General features: G+C 52.2%; 1 long non-coding RNA gene across 1 annotated transcript; it reads right to left on the reverse strand.

Annotated features, from left to right (window-relative positions):
- LOC108638263 lies at nt 15,982-17,424 on the reverse strand. Its single transcript, XR_001919688.1, has 2 exons — nt 17,389-17,424; nt 15,982-16,952 (listed from the first exon to the last, which is right to left on the reverse strand). It is a non-coding gene; the product is annotated as an uncharacterized LOC108638263 (long non-coding RNA).

Raw genomic sequence — 19,304 nt, forward strand, 5'->3', positions numbered from 1 at the left:
GGTACAGAAATTGCCTGCCAATGCAAGAGACATGGGTTCGATCCCTGGATTGGAAAGATCCCCTAGAGGAGGAAATGGCAACCCGCTCCGGTATTTCTCAGGGACAGAGGAACCTTGTGGGTTACTGTCATGGGGTCACGAAGAGTCGAACATGCCTGAGCACACATGCACGCACACAGCCTTTACATATCCTTCTGCATCTTGGGCTTTGACCCCTCTGAGCCCTCAGGGAAACCCACAGAAGACGTGTGCCAAGTGGGCAGATCTCCAGAAGGGCCATCACCACGTGGCCAGCCACCCCTGCACGGCGCGCAGGGACAGACCTCAAAGCGACTGACAGCCCACTTCACCCTGGCGCTCACCTGCCCAGCAGAAGCCCTGAGGGTGAGCCCTTGGCCACGTGGTCTTGCACACACAGGTACCAGGCTCGCCCAGTTGCTCACAGCTATCTCGTGCCTTCTCTGGCGAGAGTGACAGATTGAATGAAGATGGTTCCAGCTAAGAGAGTCCTATAATTATCAACTGCAGATTATTTTAATTAAAAAGCTTTGCATCCTCAGCTCTTAATTTCTAAAATGATTATAAATGTTATTATTAAAGAAAAATCCTTGAAGTGAGATCCATAAATCTCAGCCTGGGCTGAGATGGGTGAGCTGGCACAGCAGAGGAGGCCCCGCGCAGGGCTGAAACCCCAAGGGAAGAGAAGGAGGGAGAGAGAGGGGAGGTGAGGCAGGCTGGAAGGAAGGGAATTGGAGGAAGGACGAGCGCCCCTGTGCCCGTCTCCCTCTCGCTTCACCTCTGGATCGTTGAGCATTTAGGACTGAACCAACAGACCAGATCTGGGTTTGAAACCTGAGTCTGCTCTTGGCGGTGTGACTTTGGGCAAGTCAAGTGACCTCTCTGAGCTTCAAGCTTCTCTCTGATGACGTTCTCATCTTTCAGGTCTCTCGCATAAAGAATGGAAATGATTGCCATCTGGTGGGGCTATTTTGAGGTATGTTGATAATGTGTGGAAAGCGCTTGTCACAGAGGAGCAGTTTTTGGTTAGCTCTGGCCCCGTCTTCAGGAGGGGTCCTGGGAGTCTTCTGTTGCTTCATAGCTCCATTCCGTGGTGGCCCTAGGCTCACGATAGGGTGACCCCTCATACTCCAGGAGGGGAACTCAGGGGGTGTGATTACTACCAGCCTGAGCCTGGGACCAAGGGAAGACCCTGCAGCTTTTCCCGGTCTCCCATCTCGGGAAGGGAGGGCAGACGGGATAGAAGAGCCCAGCTTTTTCACCTGCACACAAGGAAATGCATTGAGGGCCCAGAGAGGGAAATGTCTAGCCCAAGGTCACTCAGCAAACTCCTGGCAGGTCGCTTTACCCATTTTAGCAGATGGCTAAAGCCTGTCTTTCTAATGGCTGAGAACAGGTCATCTGAACCAGGAGGTGATGCTGATGTTGACATTGGCGCGGTAGCTGGGGGAAGGGGCTGGCAGCCGTGAGACGAAGAGGTCGAGTGACCACCTGGGGTCGGGACAGCTGGCTGCCACGTACATCCTCGGGCCTGTCCCTTCTCTCCCTGGACCTTAGTTCTCTCCTCGGTAAAGTGGGGATGATAATCACCGCCCTGCTGACCTCCCAGGCTGGTGGTGAGCATCGGATGAGATGATGGATCGGAAAGTGCTTTGTAAGCGGGAAAGCGTGAAGCAAATGTAGGAGATTATTAACATTAATATTAATGAACTTGCTCACAGTTGGCCACTGGCCACAGATGATGGAACGTGGGGAGCTGGGGGAAGACGAACTTTTCCAGGCTTTCTGTCGGGCCAGCTGAGGGGTCAGGGAGAGAGTGTCTCTGTGGTCATTTCCCAGATTCCTATAGCTAGAAGTACTTTGGGGAAAAAAACACCCTCTTTTTCAGCCATGGGAGCTGGTAGTGTGCAGGCAGCACCGGGGATGGTGTGGGAGGGACCTCTCTTTCCTGGCTAGCACAGTGATGGAGATTGCTGGCATTGTGGCTCAAGGCTGATCTCTTTTTGGGACCTGAGGACTGATCCCCCTCTGTGAACCCCACTGAGGGCAGAAGGGCTCCTTTCCCTATTCGGTCTCCCTCTCATCCTCAGCAGGCTAACCCATCCTCCCTTGGGGAAACTGCCAGCTCAAAGAGATGAGGATCGAGTAAGGTGCTTGCATCCTTTTTCTAGCACATTCCTCCACCTCGCCTCCCCCCACACTCACAGGTGGGGGCCTTGTTTCTGGGAATGCACCTGTGCGTAGTGTTGATTTGTGTCCTGGGCTAGTCCTCCATTCATTCATTCACTCACGCACATGCTCTGTAAAGCTTCCTGAAATGTCTGAGATGTGCCAGGCACTGGGATGCAGAGGTGAATGAGACCCTGTCCCTGTCATTAAGGCTCAAAGGCTGCTGTAGGTGACAGATGACAGACGTGCAAACAGGCCTTTCTGCCACTCGCCATGGTTTGGAGCTATGGGAATGTCTCGGAGCCCAAGGTGAGGGGAGATTTTCAGAAAACATTTCCTGGAGGAAGTTGTTCTGAGCAGAGGCTAGGGGTGGGGAATACATGATGTTCATACTTACCCATTACTTAACCCAAATGGAACATTCCAGATTCTCAACTTACAGAAGAAGGAGGTACAGATCCACAGGCTTCAGGAGCTCTGCTTCCAACTAAATCCCCAACCAGCCACAGTTCCCAAGGATGAAGAGCCTTCCACAGCTTCTGCCTGCAGGGGCTGGGGAGTCAGAGTCTAAAGATGGGATCTGAACTGCAGCTCTGCCTCAAACAGACCATGCCCTCTGGTCTCTGTGCTTGAAAGATGCGGCCAGGTTGTAAGGACCTGAGATCGTGGTTGTGAATAGCACCCTGTCAAAGGAGAGCCACGTTGTCACTCCCTATCGTTCTATTGTTCAGCTGGAAGTGTTCTGATATAGCCAGTAGGACGGAGGCTTGGAGAGCACAGTCACATTGCACCTCAATATTTGTCAGTTACTTTGCACCAAGTATAGGGCTTAAGAATGTGAAGGTTTATAAGGATGCTGTGTGTTCTGTGTGCCTGTGTGCGTGTGTGACAGGGACAGAGAGAAGTGGGGAGGATGTCTGAGTGCTGGCTTGTCTCAAGAAACCCTTGCATTGAGGGTCCCACATGCACACTCGTTGGCTGTGGTCCATATATGCACATCCCCTTCTGTCCCCTAGCACGACCACACCCTTGACAATTTTACGCTGAGCATCCCATGAGTGCCCCGGAGCAGCCCTGGCTCCCACTCACTCACTACGTCCCCAGGAATCTCTCTCATTGGTCCAGTCAGATCTCACTTCCTGGTCCATGAACCAACTTAATTGTGGATTCGGAGGATTAGGTGCCAGTGCTAATTGCTCTGTCATAAAGAGATGATGCTGAACCCTGGGATGAGGGGTCCAAATCCTGCAGGGTTGGAGAGAGAATATTCTGGCTGGTAGGATTCTGGAGGGAGAAATCATTTTAGGATGATGGGCCTTCCAGGTGGACGAGAGAGCAGAAGCAAAAACAAAGAGACTGGCTAGGGTAGGCTGAGTCTCAGGGATGACAGTGGTGTGGAGCAAGGGGAGGCTGGAGCCTGGCATGGTGGCTACGGCCAGGCGTGCACACCAGGTGCTGTGCTGGTTGCTCCATTCGGCTGGGGCATTGTGAGTGCAGCTGGCTTTGACCGCCAGGTGGAGCAGTTGGTGATGGGCAACGAGGCTGGGCATGGAGCAGAGGACACAAGCAACCATGCATGGGCTTCTGGGAAATGAATGTGCAGCTGTGTGCTGGGTGGGCTTGGGGGAGGCCGGAGGCAGGGAGGCCTGGAGAGAGGTGGCTGGGACAGATCAAGGGGACAGTGGAGAGGCTGGCCATGGGGGTCAGAATGGAGAGAGAAAGAAAGGAGGATGGCACGACAGCCCGGAGGTGTGGCTTGTCGCTGAGTCACGGGGAAGATACTTCTAGGGAGCCAGAGAGGAAGGGCAGCTTGGAGGGGTGGGAAGGATGGCAGGCTTGGGGACGGGACACCTGAGCCCGCCCCATCCCTCCCCTTTGTCTAGAGAGATCAGAAGCACCACTTGAGAAGCGCCTGCTGTGTGCTATGCATGGGGGCCTGTGGCTATAGCATCCCATTTCACAGATGAAACAATGAAGGCTAAGGATGTGTGTGACTGGCTGGTCTTGCAGGGTGACCGTCTGACAACACAAGAAATGCTGGTCTCTCCCCTCCCTTTCTGGAGCCTGAACTGGCACTGACAGCCCTCCCCTCCGCACCAGTTATATGCCCACCTGGGCAGTTACAGCCCACAGCCTGGGCCGGCCTGAGGCATTTCTCTGAGCTCAGGAGGATAGTAAGAGCTCCTTTCTGGCTTCCCACCCTCAAAGAGCCCAGCCCTCTATTTGCAGCGGCTTACTTACTCGGCAGGCCCTTTGATTTGCAAGAGAAGCAGGCAGCAGGGCTGTCCCTGGCCACCAACAGATTTAGAGACCTGGCTTCGGGTGGGAAAAAAAAGCTTCTTTCTCCTCTCACTCTCTCTTTCCCTTTTTTCCTTCCCCGCCTCCTCTTCTGACTTTTTTTTTTTTTTTTGAAGATTATTTTTAACAAGGGATTTGAAACTTCAGATGCGGCAAAGCTCTGGGACAACAGGAGATGGAAGGTTGATGCTGATTGGCTGGAGAGGGGAGCGGCCCAAAAGCAGGACTGACTCATAGTCCTGTCCCTTAGCATTGACTGAGCACCCACGTGCACACATCAGGCTGGGTCCTTGACACCCATCCTGTCCTCCCCATGCTCCTAGGAGGGAGATTTAATTCATTTTCCAGCTGGAGAAAGAACGTTTTGCTGCGGCTCACACTGTGGGTAAGGGGTGGAGTCTAGCCGTACCCACTCCTGAGGCTGGGACGCTGAAGATTACTGGGACCCCTCGTGGACCCCATTCCCCATGAGATCAAAAGCACAGGGGCTCAAATCTTTCTTTGCCTTCTCTGCTCCCAGACAGATTCCTGGACATTTAGAGATGTGCTTTGCAAGATTCCATTTTTCTCGGCAACCAAGAGGACTTACTGAAGCAAGCTCCTTCCTTCCTTGGCCGTCCCATCCTGGGTAACTTGGGACTATAATGGCGTAAGGACATTAGCCCAGCTCTGTTTTCAACCCCTCTTTGTGACTAGGAGAAGAAAACCCTACCCTGGGAACCCCCAGGGTCCTCACTCTGCCCACTCTGTGACTACAGGCAGACTTTCTAAGGAGGTGACTACCTTTCTAAGGTGGGCTCCTGTCCCTTCTGCAGGAGAAGCATGAGGTGGGAAAGGACAGCACAGGATGGTAGTGGGAACCTGGCTTTAGAGGCTCGCTGATCCTGATAACGTTTGACAGCAGCCTCCCATCACACTTAAGAGAAAATCCAGAACTTCCTGCAGAGCCAGTGAGGTCCTGCCTGGTCCACGCTATCCTCCAGCTATCTGTCTTTGCACAGGTCCCAGCCACACCAGCCCCAGACACCCTCAGGGCTCTCTTGCCCTCCTCAGGGTCCTTGCATATACTGTCCCCTCTTCCTTCACTTCTGGATGGTTCCTCTTTGCAACTTGGGCTGCAGGGAGACCTGCCCATCTGCCACCATCATTTCCTCAGCAGCACTTGTGGCTGATTCTGACTCTGCCACAAGGCCAAGCACCACCCCCAGTTTGTATATCTTTGCATTCCAAGGGCTCCCCTGGAGCCTGCTGCAGCCTAGACCCACCATGTGTGTGTGCTAAGTCGCAGCAGTTGTGTGCAACTCTTTGCGACCCCTCAGACTGTAGCCCACCAGGCTCCTCTGTCCATGGGATTCTCCAGGCAAGAATACTGGAGTGAGTTGCCATGCCCTCCTCCAGGGGATCTTCCCAACTCAGGGACTGAACCCACATCTCTTGCCATCTCCTGCATTGGCAGGGGGGTTCTTTACCCCTAGCACTACCTGGAAAGCCCTTGTCCATGGGTACCTACTAACAAATCATTGACTTTAACCTGGTGACTCCTTCCATTTCTTTTTTTGCAAAATGAGTATAAGAGCATCTACCCCATAAGGTTGCTGCAAGGGCAAGACCAAGTAAAGGGCTGGGCATGAAGGACCAGGAAATACCATCTTCTACTCATATTAATATTCATTCTCAAGTAGAGCCTGTTCAGTGTGGCTGGCACACACTCACCTTGGAAACTTGCAAAGAGGAAACCAAGATTCATTCACAAAGGCAGCTCAAGACTGGCTCGTAGGCAGGCCGGCCACCTGGGTGCCCGGGGCTCTTTCCTGCCCTGTCCATGCCTCCTGCTGACCATGTGGATGATCGCGTGGCCTCCTCTTTTTAGAAATATTTATTTATCTGGCTATGTTGGGTCTCAGTGGTTCCATGAGGGGTTTCTGTTGCAGCACACGGGCTCAATAGTCGAGGTACGCAGTCTTAGTTGTCCTTCAGCAGGTGGGATCCTAGTTCCCTGACCAGGGATCAAACTCACGTGCCCTGCACTGGGAGGAGGATTCTTAACCACTGGACCACCAGGGAAGTCCCCACGTGCCTCCTCTTGCCTCATCGTGTCAAATATGACTGATGGGATACCGGATGCAAGACCTCGGAGAGAATGACTGGGGTGTGGAGTCGCTTCCCATGAGGGACCAAGAGCTGTCCCTCTACACGCTTCCCCACCCCCATAACTGGCTAGTCAAGCCCTTGGTCTCCCTTCCAGCTTGCCCATCTCATGTCCTTCAGCGGACTTCCCTCCCTAACGAAGGACATTTGCATGAGCAAAGCATCTCCAGCGACTGCCTCCTCGCCACCTGCTCCTGTGGCTCTCTCCCCACCTGAAGCCATAAATACATATGCAAAGGCCAGTATGTTAATTTGTGTTTAAGCACAGAGCCCGGACGCCACGGAGAAAGGGGATTAGGCGGTGGCCGTGGGTGGGAGGCAACAGATGGCCTGATTGCTTTTACCTGTTGCTAATTTGTTGGGCACCGATTCCTCATTTGGGCTTAATTGTGCCCAGACATCCCCAGACGGCAGGGTGCCGGGCACTGGATGGCCCTTGGGTGTGCACGTGGGGCGACGGGTCAGATGCCTGCCTGGCAGTGAAATGTCTGGAAATGCACAGCCCTGCCTTGTTCTCTCCTGATTGGACTCCGATCCCTCTCCCTGGCCAGGCACTCAGGATCCTCAGGGCACTAGCCGCAGCGAGGAAGGGGCTGAGAGGAGGGCAGCGGGCCTGACCCTTCTGTTAATCAGCTGTGTGACCTTGGGTGGGTCGCTTAGCATCTCTGGGCCCCATCTGCCTGATGGGGAAATGAGTCTAGTCACACCTGCCCTATCTACTTTGCAGGGTTGCTGTGAGCGTGCGCTGAGATAATGGATCTGGGAAGCACTTTGACATGTGGAAGCCTCTCTAATAGGGAGGCATTATTTGCCAGCGGAGCGGTTAAGAGCTTGGATTCTGGAGTCAGTGAGGCCAGGACTGAATTCTTCTTTAAAATTTTTTTATTTATTTATGGCTGTGCTGGGTCTTCATTGCTGTGCACAGTCTTTCTCTCATTAACGGTGAATGCACACAACTCATTCAGTGAGTGGGGGTGCAATGGTGCAACGGTGAACGGGGGCTGCTCTTCATCGCGGTGCGGGGGCTTCACATCGCGGTGCAGGGGCTTCACACTGTGGTGGCTTCAGTAGTTGTGGCTCCCAGGCTCTAAACCACAGGCTCAATAATTGTGGCCCACAGGCTTAGCTGCCCCACAGCACATGGGATCTTCCCGGGCCAGGGATTGAACCCGTGTCCCTTGCACTGGCCGGCGGCTTCTTGACCACTGGACCACCAGGGAGGCCCCGGGACTGAATTCTGACTGCCACTTATAACTGTGAGGCCTTGGGCAAGAAAACGTAAGCTTCTGGAGCCTCAGTTTCCCCACCTGTGCTCTGGGTGAGACTAGCCTCTACTTCAGGGCTGTTGGGAGGAGCAAAGAAGTTAATGCACCTGCTAGTCCAGCTCTGTGCTCCCGGAATGCAGCCCCAGCGAGCCATTTTTAGTTTGCTACCATTCTCCCTTCAAGCATCATCTGAGCGTCACCTGTTCAGTGAAGCCCACTGTGATCTGTGTTCCCTTCTTGGTTTTTGTTCAGTCACTAAGTCATGTCTGACTCCTTGGGCCTCCATGGACTGCAGCATGCCAGGCTTCCCTGTCCTTCACTACCTTCCAAAGCTTGCTCAGACTCGTGTCCATTGAGCCGATGATGCCATCCAACCATCTCATCCTCTGTCACCCCCTTCTCCTCCTGCCCCCAATCTTTCCCAGCATCAGGGTCTTTTCCAATGAGTTGGCTCTTTGCATCAGGTGGCCAAAGTACTGAAGCTCCAGTTCAGCATCAGTCCTTCCAATGAATATTCAGAGTTGATTTCCTTTAGGATGGAGAGGTTCGATCTGTGTCCCCTACCACTGTCAATTGTCTCCTCCTGGTGGAACTTGTTGGGGGTTTATGACTCCCCAATAGTTGCAATCTGGTGGGATGGTAACCTGGGACTTGTGAGCCTGTCCCCAAAAGGACAGCCCGTGAATAAGTGTGGCTTGAATTCTGAAAGCATCTTCTGGAGTAGAAAAGAGACACCAAACCTCAGAAAACAGAGGGAAGCTCATGTACCTGCAGGGCAGAGGCCACAACGGGGGGGCACAGCTGGCCTCCTTTCATGCCTGGCCCTTCAAGTGGTCCTGGGACCCATCTACACCCAAACCTGACTCCCCAGCCTTCCTACCAATCCTTTGAGCCTCAGATATATTTCCAGGAAACTTCCTTTTGCTTCTGCGAGCTTATCTTTCAAGACCCTAACTGCTACATACCTAGGCCGTATACATACTTTAGTGACAGCACTGATAACTTTCTTTGAAACGTTTTCTATATTTGAATCCATGATTTGTTTGTTTTTGGATCTTGGGCAAAGCCGATCGCCTCTCTGAGCCTCAGTTTCTTCTTCTGAATAATGAGTCAGGGGGAGGGTAGGGGGGATGGCTCCCTGGATTATTTGGAGAGTGAAAGTGTCCTGCTGGCCTCAAGCATGTTGCTGGCTCTCAGCGATGATATGACTGGTTGGTGGAGCTCTATCAATGGAGGATGAATGGCTCTCATTTGAGAGCGTGGAAAAAACAAGGCCTGCAAGTTTGTTGGGAAAGCATCCCTTTGAGAAGCTGGCTTAAGGGCTTATTGATGGAGAAGTCATCGTCTCTCTCCTTGGCCTTTGAGTCCCAGGGAAATGCACAGTTATTGAAAGAGGGCATGGAAGGTGGCAGAATGCTCTCTTGGGTCAAGTGGGAGTGGGGGCGGGGGTAGGGGGCGGCAGGTGCTGTGGTGGCGCAGGCGGGGTTCCTTGCTGCTCCTGTGGGAGAGGGGAGGGGAGGAAGCTAGAGGAGAAGCAGGGAGTGAGGGTGGGAGGAGGTGGTGAGAAAACCTCTGACTTCCCTTTCCAGCCTTCCTGATTTCCATTGCAGCTCACCCTTTCCTCTATTTATTTTTTGATATGCTAATCATCATGCTAAGTTTTTTTTTTTTTTTTTTAAGTTTTATTTATTTTACTTCTGCCTGTGCTGGGTCTTCAGCGCTGCGTGTGGGCTTTCTCTAGTTGCAGCGAGCGGGGGCTGCTCTCTAGCTGCCATGCATGGGCCTGACGGCAGCGGCTTCTCTTGTTTCGGAGCACGGGCTCTAGGCACACGGACTTATTAGTTGCAGCTCACAGGCTCTAGGCACGTGGGCTTAGTTGCCCCGTGGCCTGCGGCATCTTCCCAGACCAGGGATCAAACACTTGTCCCCTGCGTTGGCAGGTGGATTCTTAACCCCTGGACCACCAGCGAAGTTCTCTCCTCTTAAATCTGATTCTGCATCTAAATAACACCCTCCCTAAATCATGCCCCCACCCCGCCCCCCGCAGCCCCTCATCTGTGTTTAGCTTGGAGAGGCCACATCAAATGGTCCAGGAGTTTCTCACCTGCACTGAAGCCTTGGAGAAGAGCCTCCTGCATGGATCTCTCTGGTAGTTTCCCCTCTCCCAGGTGGGGGCAACTCGGGGTGCCCGGAACAAGGGTACATGGAGTCTGAATGAGCATTTTCTCAAGTGCCTGCTGGAGGCTTGGGGTAGTTCACAATCCCCCGTGCTCCTGTCTCTATGCAGCGTGCCCGATGGTCAGAGCTGACGCTCTCTGCCGTGCAGGAGTTCCTCTCTACAAGGTGCCCAGCACAGCACCCAAGATGTAAAGTTCCATCTTTACAAGACGCCGGAGCTGCTGCACGTCCTCCAGCCTGACACATGTTCACACATTTGGTTCGGGGATCTCACTGCGTTCATGTCTGAGGCAGGGATGTGAAACCAGTTCAGCGCTACAGAGCTTGGTTACATCAGCCAGTTGGACCCAGGGATGGGTTTTTTTTGGATATTATTGAATCTGTCCCGCATTCACCTAAATTCTGCTCTTGACCTTTATCACATCTCTCTTCTCCAAGTCTGTTCTGCTGGACACCCTCGCTTAGAGTTAAGAAAACAGGGAGAGAGAGGGAGGAGCCGCTGCTCTGGGCCAGCACCTCTGTGCACCTTATCCCTCTAATCCTCACCACAGTCCTTTGAGGCTGGTCATCTTCTCTTTGTTGGGAGTGAAAATATCGAGAGTTAGTGAAGTTAAGTGACCTGCCCAGTGTTATGTGGCTGGTGGATCTAGGGTTGGAACCCACAGCATCTGCTGCTGCTGCTGCTAAGTCGCGTCAGTCGTGTCCGACTCTGTGCGACCCCAGAGACGGCAGCCCACCAGGCTCCCCTGAGCTCCTCTCTATCACGCTGGCCCCTCCCTTCGTCTCTTAGCTCACAAGCATTCACTGCCCCAGTGGCAGCTATAGATTCTTCCATCTCTTCTGACTCAGAAACCACATAATTCTATGACATCTAGACTTCTGTAGACTCTAAAGCAACTTCCTTCCTCATACCATTTACTCCCACTGTGTTCCACCCCCATGGAAGGTACACTGACCATGCATATTAATAGTAATCCAGATAATGGTGGAAAACAGAACAGGCCAATAGGAAATGAGATGGGGATGGAAGGTTGGGGGTCTGGCTCTATGCGTGCTTGGCCAAGAGGTGCTGTGGAGCCCAGCAGGAAGCAAGCTTACCCTTAAACCCAAATTTGACTGATGTTTACTGAGAAGTGGCTGCTCTTGGAAACCCAGCAACCAGTTGCTTGGAAAGTGTTGCCAAATTTTATCAGGAATTTCTGGGGCTTCCCTGGTGGCTCAGATGGCAAAGAATCCGCCTGCAATGCAGGACACCGAGGTTCAGTCCCTGGGTTGGGAAGATCCCTTGGAGAAGGGAATGGCTACCCACTCCAGTATTCTTGCCTGGAGAATCCCATGGACTGAAGAGCCTGGTGGGCTACAGGCCATGGGATTGCAAAGAGTCAGACATGACTGAGCAAGTAACACTTACTGGGGAAAATTGGCGATAGGAAAATAACATTGAGAAGCTTGGGAAGACCGGGAATGATGATGCTCCACTGGAAGTCAACTGCTTAAAAAAGGACAAAGAGAAGCAGTTTTCTTTCAAAGGAAGGAGGACCCCAGGGAAGGCAGGACCCCTGCCCTCACTCCTCATCCATCATCACTGGGACCCTACAACTTGCATGTGGTTGTGTAAAAGGCAGCATCTGGGTAAGGGTTGAACCCTTATGGGATTCTGTGCATTTTATCATTAATCTGTGCTTAATTTAGCTGTTCCAGTGCCCCACACCATAGCTCTCACCCACTTGTGGGAAAGTGAGAAAGACAGTGAGTTTTTCACAAAGCTAAGCATTCATTTTCAACGGGATTGTCTTTTTTCCCCCAGTATTCTCTCTTTCATATTTTCTTGGTGCTAAAACATCCTTTTATGTATGGAACAATGGTGTTAATAGGCCAGACTTGACTTCTTAAGCATCTGTGCTTGGCAGGATAAAGCTGGCAACCTTATGTTGAATCCTTCAATTTTTCTCTTGAAAATTTTTGCTGAACTACAAAATCCTGAAGTCTGAGGACCACTGGATTGTACTATGTCAGTTATCATTTGTATCAACTCTCTTCCCAATCTTGAGGCAATTTTTTTCTGCTTAGTACAGATAGTCTTTTGAAATTCAAATACTTCAACCCTGGGCTTAAATTTAATAATTTTTTTTTTTGGTCTACAGGGTAACAGATATTGTATTCCACATATGCCATAATTTGGGCACAGGATATATTCTAAGATTGTATCTTTTGCTTTTCTATATCTGTTACTACGACTTGCTTTGAAGAGTGTTCAGTCCTTTAAGAAGACTCCATCCATGACACCCTGGCTGGACTGAGGTTGGGAGGGGAATGAAGGGGGGGGCGGAAGACAATGAGTCCCCCAAGTATCCTGTGACAATTTAGATAGAGCAAAAGCTCCAATCATAGGCAAGAGACTGCTAAGTTCCTTGGCCTGGGAAGGTCAATGCCAAGAAATTCAAATGGTAAGATGCGGGAGAGTGTGTTAGAGAGATCAGTAATTTTAGAGGCTATAAGAACCTATTAGAGAACGTAGCGGAGAATGAGAAATGCCAGGAGTTCTTGACAGCAGGCAGGCAGCAGTTAGGGCTGGAGCTCCGTGTCTTCCCAGTGGATGGTGCAAGGTTAGAAGCCTGGGTGTAGACGCTGCGTGTGTTCCTGGAGCAGGGGTTAGGGCCTGTGGGTTAGCATCACTGCTGTGCCAGACAAAATGAGAGGTGGCACCACATTAGTGCATTTTGTGTGGTCACAACCACGACTATTGATAATGCAGAGTAAACAACCTGCTTCCTTCTTCCTATTTTTTCCTGAGGATGGGGCTGAGGAGTGAAATTAACTATAACTATCTGTGAAGGATCTTACTGGGGTGATGAGAATGTTTCAAACTGGATTGTTGGTAATGGTTGTACATCTTGTAGAGGTACTGAAATATCGTTGAGTTTAATGATTAAACAGATAAAATGGGTGAGTTGCATGGTATGTAAATTATACCTCAGTCCTGCTTTTGAAAAATGAATAAATGGATGCTTTCTGGGCATAACTGCCTTAGTCAAGGATCTTGGAGAAGTGGGGAGCTGGTGGTGGGGACCAAGGCAGGATCTAAACCTTTCTGGCCCCTTCCAGCTGATTGCCAGCATGGATGAAAGGGGCCTGGTGGGTGTGGAATAGGGATGGGTAGGAGCCTAACAAACCCTTTCTACTGATGGAGCCTCAAGATGAGAAAGCCTCAGAGGCCAGGGTGTCTGAGGAGGGAGGGCGGGAACGGAGGAGCACCCCACAGTTGGCAGGTGGGGAAGGGGCGCAGACAGGGAGGTCTGAAGTCAGTAACGGCTTCAGGGAGACAGAAGGGCAGCCAAGGGAAGAAATAAACCCGTGGAGAGTCTTGGGGCCGCCAAAGGGAATAAGAAGGGCGTTTTACAAATATATCAGGGGAAAAGGAATCCTTGAGAGCCGCCCAGGCCATTAATAAATGAGAAGGGAAATAAAATTAATGATGATGATAAAAATGGCTGAGCTGCTGAAGTGCTTTGTAAAATTGGTCTTTAACAAGGAAAAGAAGAAAAGAAATCCACGAGATGGGCAATTAGAAAGGGACAGAGGCCCTGGCAGTTAGTTGAGCTGATGAAAGGTAGGAAAGAGAATACTGAGAAAAATTGGCTGATGCCTGCCCAGTTCAGATCACCACATCCGGATGCAGAACTTGGGGTCTGAAGGGAATTAGCTGATGAAAGGATGAAACTGCTGGCAGTTGTCTTAATTATACATATAGTTAATTTTCATGTATATATGCATATGTATATACACACACACTGTTTTTCAGAGGAGGGACAGTGAAGATTCAAGAGCTAGAGATAGATAGGAGAGGAGGAAGAAGTACTATATTAGCATCGGATGTTGAGTTCCTCCATGGGGCTTGGCACTGTGCTGGGTACATTGCACACATCCTATCATGTAATTCCTTGTGGTCCATTTCACAGGCAGGGGAAACTGAGGCTAGAGAGCTTATGCGTCCCTCCAAGATTACTCAGCTACACATATTGTCGGTAGACTTCAAACCCACGTTTTTCTGATTCCCAAGAGGGTTCCTTTCTGTTCTACCAGCTGCTAAGTCTAACTTTCAAGATTGGATTCTACACATCAGACAGAAAGGCACCCACCTGGCAATGACCTACTTTGAGTGACTGTCCTTTGTCCTGAAGCCTGGGGATTCTGATAACATAGACAGGAGACTGTCTGGTTGTAACTTTGAGATGTTTAGGGAGGATTTCAGACTTCACGTGTTGAAGAGAAAGAAGTGGGGCAGAGTTTGAGGGAGGGGCCTGAGGCCACAGGATGTCAGTGTCCTCAGGGGTGTGTGGGATCCCAGCGTCCAAAGGCCTTGTCACACCTGGGAAACTGAGGCCGGAGAGCAGGCAAGGATTTGCCCAAGGTGGAGCCAGGAGCTGGAGCTGACTTGAGGTCCAAGGCTGAAGTGTTTTTTACTCTTCTTGGCCCAAGTCCATCATTTGCCCTCACCGTTGACTTCTTTGCTTTGTCCTACGGGACTGACCTTGACTTTGAGTCTCAGCTTTGGCTCTGTCCCCTTCTCTCTGCTTTTGGCGGCTCACATTGTGGCTTCTTTAATCTCACATCTGTTGCTGTTTTGTTAACCTTGATGCCCCAGGGTAGGGGGTAAAGGGTAGAGATGAGGACAAGACGGGGCAGCACGTAGGACCCCTCTTGTCCCACTGGAGGCCTGACACTGAGGGGTCTTGTGCATGGTGTGGTGGGAACCCCACTATGATCTATTCAAACCCTGGCCCAAAGTCCTTACCTGCTTCATCTAACCCTTGCCACAGTTTCATCCCATGTGGAGTTGACTTTCCTTCCTCCAGACATTGGGCTCGCCCGTGTGCCTTGCTCTGGTCAGTGAAATGTTAGCAACATGGAAAAAGCAAGGACTTGGAATGTGCTGTGTGGGTGGGCATCTTCTCTTGCACATCTGCTCTGCCATGAGATAACCATGCCATACCCATCCTGCTCATCCAGGGTGGGTGAGACACAGCTAAAGCCCAGCCTCCCTAGCCAGCTCCAGCCTGTCATGAAGAAGCAGAGCTATCCTGGCCACCACGAAAGTGAAAGTGGAATTCACTCAGTTTTGTACAACTCTTTACGACCCCCTGGACTGTACCTTGCCGGGCTCCTCTGTCCATGGAATTCTCCAGGCAAGAATACTGGAGCGAGTTGCCTATCCCTTCTCCAGGGGATCTTCCTGACCCAGGAATTGAACCAGGGTCTCCCTGCAGTGCAGGCAGATTCTTTAGCAGCTGGGCTACCAGGGAAGTCCACCATGGTTTGAAGCAGAATTTCCTGGCTGAACTTAGTCCAGCTAAGTTTCTGCTGACCTGAATATCTTTGAGAACAGATATTCATTCTCATATACCACCGAGATTTTTGTGGTTGTTTGTTATGCTGCATAACTAACTGATACACAAGGGATCAACACCAAGTGCTTAGACAACTCTAGTTCCTATTTAAAAATCTCTTTTCCCCTCAACTTATTAAAAATAAAAATAAATCATTAAGCACTCACAACATGTCCATTCCCAAATTTGATGTGATGTGTTTATAAGTTTGGGTTACTGTTTTTGAGGAGCTCAGCATGGGGGAGGTAAAAAGATGATCACAAAATATGATGTTAGGGAACTCTTCCTATGGGCGGGGAGTAATGATCTCTGAATGAAGTCTGGGGGAGGAAAAAGAAGGGAAGGATGTTCAAGGCAGAAAGGAGCAAAGCAAGCTCGTTCGTTTGTGGAACACAAGCCCTTTTTGTGCTGGGGCTGTTACCCTTAGCATAGACAGGCAGCCCGGGTCCAGGTTTGCTTCTGGCATTTACAAGTCCCTGACCAAATGTTTATACGAAAAAAAAAAAAAAAAAAAGACATCAACGACAGCAATTTATTGTCAGATGATGAAGTTCAGGGAAACTCTATTAAATAAAAACGTGGCACAAGAGGTGATAAAACTCAAAGAAACTCAAAGGGGATAAAAGACTCAGGGTAGCGTTGCGGATGCAATAAACAACAGCATAATCTGGGAAGGCCAACGGCGCAGAGGTAATTACACACTGACACCTGCTCCTGGGAAGCTGGGCTGGGGTCCAGGTGGCTGCTGACACGGGGGTGCCCAGCACTGCCCTCACCCCACCTTACCCAAACCTCTCCTTTCCCCTGGGCTTCTCCCGGTGTCCCTTTCCCTAGGACTTTTCTCAGTGTCGCTTGCTTCCTGCGGGGGGAGGTGGCTGGGGGCAGCGGGGAGCGAAGGTGGGCAGCCTTTCGGACCCCACGCAATAAACACGGCCTCTCCCTCGAGCCCAACCCCTGCTTCCAACGCTCCCCCTCCCTCCAGCCCAAGTGTGTGTGACTTCCGAGTTAATCTGTCTGCACTAATTAAATATTGACGGCTGTTAAATATTCATGGGGCGTTTTAGCTGGCAGGTTTGATGTCTCCAGGCCCTGCCGGCTGCAGCTCTGCTGACGGGCCATTTTGACTGGGCACTTTGCGCTCCTGACCACCCCTCTGTCATCCAGATGTTCCCAGCTGTTCTGGGCGACCCCACCTGCTAGGAATCACTCAGACCCCACGCAGACATGCCCTGTGAGCCTGCTCCTGTGGGAGGTGGTGCCGGTAGCTTTGGCCCTGGGGGCTTGTCATGTGCCACAGAAGGACTCGCCTGGGGTGAGCGTATGGACGGGGAAGGGCTGGAACCCAGGGGTCGCTGAGAGGCCGGGTGGCCTGTCCTCCGGTGGGGACTCCTGGAAGTTCCTTCCTTCCATCGACTTCCGCTGGCAGCTCCGGTTCTGGGCCGCGTGGGAGGTGCTGGGGAGAGCTGCGGCCAAGGACAGCCTCTGATCCCTGTGGGGGGTCAGACTGAGTGGCGGTGGTCCCGCAAAGGGCGGTTGCGATCCCCAGGGAGTGTCGTGGTGGGGGCAGGTATGTCTCACACACAGGAGCTGAGGAGTCTCAGGAAATGCCAGCCAGACTGGGGAGGAGGAGGTCAGGGCAGGCTTTGCAGGCGGAGACCGCAGGCAGAATCCTGGGAGACAAGCAGCAACCAGACTGGCTGGGAGGAGAGGGTTATTGTGGAAGGCCTCCCACCAGCGGAAGGGCAGAGACAGTGAGGGCCTGGGCAAGTGCGAGAGAGAGGAGCCCTGTGAGTGGGCATGGAGGCATTCTGGAGGCTGGGTGCAGACAGGGGGCGCCAAGGGGTGGGGGGTCCTTCCCTGCCCACGGTCAAGGCCTGCGCTTCCTTCCTGTCTCATCCCACCCCAGCGCCTCGCTCCCCGAATACCTGGTTACCTCCCCTTTCTCCTCCCTGGTGGCTCAGATGGTAAAGCGTCTGCAGGCAATGCAGGAGATGAGGATTTGATCCCTGGGTCGGGAAGATCCCCTGGAGGAGGGCATGGCCTCCCCACGCCAGTATTCTTGCCTGGAGAATCCCAAGGACTGAGCTGCCTGGCGGGCTAGAGTCCATGGGGTCATAAAGAGTCAGGCACTGAGCACTTTCATTTCACTTCCACTTCCTGTGGGGGAGGACGGTGGGAAGGGGAGGGTCAGGAGGGCTGAGGTCAGAAAGCAGGAAGTCCTGGGAGGGTGCTTCCCCCTGGCTGTTTGGAAAGTTGGTCCATTGCTGGGTTTTCTTTATTTTTTAAAATTATAGTTGATTGGGTTAGGTTCAGGTGCACGGCCTAGTGATCCAGGATTTTTGCAGATTATTTTCCATTAGAGGTTATTACAAGATACTGGCTGTAATTCCACTGATGCTTTGTATTACAGAGCCACACAGACTTGAAGTGGGGGCCGGCATCTTCTTAGGCCTAAGAACCTGGTTTCCTGAAAGGGGCTCATCTCCTGGGAAAGGAGGTCGGACTGCAAGGCACACGTGGAGGTCAGTCAGCTTGCAGCCACAGGCCATAGGCAGACGGTTCCCCGAGGCCCCGAGGAGACCCCAGGAACATCCACCTGCCCCCTTCCCTCTGGGCTGTGGGTCTATTGCTGGCTTTGGGCACCTCTGTGTGGCTTCAAAACTCAATGCAGGGCCAGGGTGTCCAAGACAGCCACCTTCCTCCCGGGTGTGCAGTTCCGGTTGGGGTTGGGGACAGAGGAGGGGGGTGGAGGTTGGGGAAGGAGGAGGGGAAGGGGCATCCACGTGGTTCAGGAAGACACCACCAGGGTGATAACCCGTGTCATCTCTCCCTCTAGAGGAGGAGGCTGTGCCCTTACTGTGCTGGGTCCCCAAGTCTGCCTGGCCCCAAGGACTTGTGAATCCTTTGCATTGAGCTTTGGGCCCAAGGGAATCTGAGTATCTGGAATGTTCCCTTTGGAAAAAAACCCGAGGCAACAATTCGGACAGTAACAATTATAACTTGTGCGCTGAGAGCCACTGCAACACTGCACACGCGTTATCTCATGGGGCCCTGCCGGCTAGAAGCTTCCATGGCCCACATTGCACAGACAAGGAAATCTCAGGAAAGAGAGGCTGAGAAGCCTGTCCAGGGTCACAGCTGGCCTCTGAACCCAGGCGGTCTGACTCCAGAGTCTGCGTCTTCAGATCAGTGCTAGTGGTTTTCAAAGGACCCTCAGGCAGAAACCCCCCTTTGCTGTTCAGTTGCTCAGTCGTGTCCGACTCTTCGAGACCCCATGGATCGCAGCATGCCAGCCTTCTCTCGGGAGCTTATTAAAATGCAGATTCCAGGCTCATCTTGGTCCCACTGAATCCGAATCCTCAGGAAAGGGCTAGGAAGTAGATTGGGATGGCGGGTGGGCCCTCTGTTCGCTCTGCTGGCACCCGTGGTCTGGTGGTCTCCTCCCCCAGGGACGGAGCAGGTGGGGAGTCAGCCTGGGAACAGGAACCGCCACCTGACGACCCCAACTGCTCTGATGTTTAAAAGCAAAGTGCTCTTTAAGACGCCAGCCTGACTTGGGGCTGCTAATGGAGCCCGAAAGAGTTAGTGTTTCTCTTGGGCCAGAGCTACAAAGCAGAGACTGTAAAACGCTGGGATGCCCCACAGCAGTGGCAGCAGAAACCGGGGAGGGAGGCGGGCCAAGGGGAAGGAAGGGCTCAGGGCCGAGCTCAGGGCGCAGTGTTTGGCCAGCCACCCCCTCTTGAGAGCGATGGAGTCAGAAATGTGTTGGGATCCTCTCTCACTGGCTTCGAGGTCCTGAGTAAGCAACTGATGGCCTCCAAGGCTCAACATTCTGATCTGC

The sequence above is a fragment of the Capra hircus genome, chromosome 19, assembly GCF_001704415.2.
Source record: "Capra hircus breed San Clemente chromosome 19, ASM170441v1, whole genome shotgun sequence".
NCBI lineage: Eukaryota > Metazoa > Chordata > Mammalia > Artiodactyla > Bovidae > Capra > Capra hircus.